Source organism: Aplysia californica, unplaced genomic scaffold, assembly GCF_000002075.1.
Source record: "Aplysia californica isolate F4 #8 unplaced genomic scaffold, AplCal3.0 scaffold01492, whole genome shotgun sequence".
Taxonomy (NCBI): Eukaryota; Metazoa; Mollusca; class Gastropoda; order Aplysiida; family Aplysiidae; genus Aplysia; species Aplysia californica.
Window position 1 is genome coordinate 46,867 of NW_004798762.1, and position 1,681 is coordinate 48,547.

Genomic DNA, 1,681 nt, shown 5'->3' on the forward strand with positions numbered 1-1,681 from the left:
GCCCCCCCCCCCCCCCCTTAATACTTGTCTTTTTTTCGTTGGCTTTTCCAGTACGAGCTATTTCTCAATGCTAAGTCACCAGCTTAATTCTGCCGTTTAATTTGGAACCGACTAAATGGAAATTGGGTTTTTGTCCAGCCCTGACCAGGATACTACCAGCCCCTCGGAGAATGCTCTGTTGAAACAAACTAAGTGACCTACATTTGATGACATCCAGGTGTACTTTGGAGGCGATGGCAGCTGCATTTTATCACCGCTCCTTTCCCAGGAAAACGAAAAGGAAGCGAAAGTCTATCCTGTTTTGCTCACTAAAGAAAGAAAACGGTGTTTAGGAAAAAAAAACCCACATCCCCAGACGCCATTATAAAAGCGATGCATTTCGTGCGACATTCTTCATTAAGACAGAGTCCTTCTATGGACTCATCGAGATAAAGAAAACGGGACAAGACATCTCGAAGTTGCTCGCAGATTTTCGACACAGTTTTACTATTTATCACTGTTGTCTGGGTGCCACTTTGTTTCCTGCAGTGAAACTTTCAAATCAAAAGGTAAACTTGTATCTTTTTCTCTATCTGGTTAAAGCATCCAGCTTCAGCGGTGTAGTGGTTAGTTAGTTTAGTTTTAGTAGATGTTTGACGGCGCTCGCAACTGCACAAGGTCATATTAGCGCCAGAAGATTAGATGCGTTACAAGAGAGGAACAAACATAAAAAAGAAGAAGGGGAGAAAAGGACGATAGATGTTTGATAGGAAAGAAGGAGCAAACCACACCAGAACACCTTGTTCGCCATTGCACACAGAATACCGGAATTCAATTCCAGCTTGTGAAGAATGTATCGTTGTCTCGGTTTTCTGCTGGGATGTATGTATTCCTCTCAGCACGTTTTGACCCTGACAGGCAGGGTCGCAGCCTGCCTCACAAATGATCTAAATTGCATCTATAAAGACGTTAAAAAAATACTTACATTGAAAAAAAAAAACTCATTAAAAAAAAATATCTACTGTTGATAGCATCAGCATCCCATCCACATTATTTTCTTTAAAAATTCATGTACATATTTGCGTGTCAAGATAATTTCTACGTCCATATTTCGTTTACAGTCGAACCTGATCTAACAGCCACCAGTCAAAGACGCGTACAAACAACCGATTCCCATTTTCTCTTGCTTAAAAAAAAATAAAATAATGACAATGTCTAAAACATCCACCTGTCTACGACAACCACTTTTTTCCTCGACAATGGGTGGCAGTCTTGGACAATTTCGACAGCATTATTATTCATTACTCCTTTGTTTGTTATATGAATGCTTGTTCTGTCAATATATCCGTTTCTTTCTTATATATTATATGCTCATTTCCTCGTTTATTCGTTTTATATTCTCAGATTCATTCGTCTACTTTCAGTTCCGTGTTCATTCATTATTTTCAGGTTAATTCGTCCACTTTAAGGTTAATTCGTCTACTTGTGGGTTCATTCGCCTACTTACTCGTCAACTTTCCCTTTCAGATTAATTCGTATACCTTCGGGTCTATTCGTCTACTTTTTGGTTAATTCGCCTACTTACTCGTCAACTTTCCCTTTCAGATTAATTCGTATACCTTCGGGTCTATTCGTCTACTTTTTGGTTAATTCGTCTACTTACTCGTCAACTTTCCCTTTCAGATTAATTCGTATACCTTCG

The 1,681-nt window shown here is 39.3% G+C and overlaps 1 protein-coding gene across 1 annotated transcript in view; it reads left to right on the plus strand.

Annotated features, from left to right (window-relative positions):
• Nucleotides 1-372: 372 nt before the first annotated feature.
• LOC101845147 (perivitellin-2 67 kDa subunit) overlaps nt 373-1,681 on the plus strand; it is a 5,181-nt gene continuing 3,872 nt past the window's right edge. The window contains exon 1 of the mRNA XM_005112921.3: nt 373-548. The gene's annotated coding sequence lies outside the window, so the exon portion shown is untranslated. The remainder of the gene's footprint in view (nt 549-1,681) is intronic.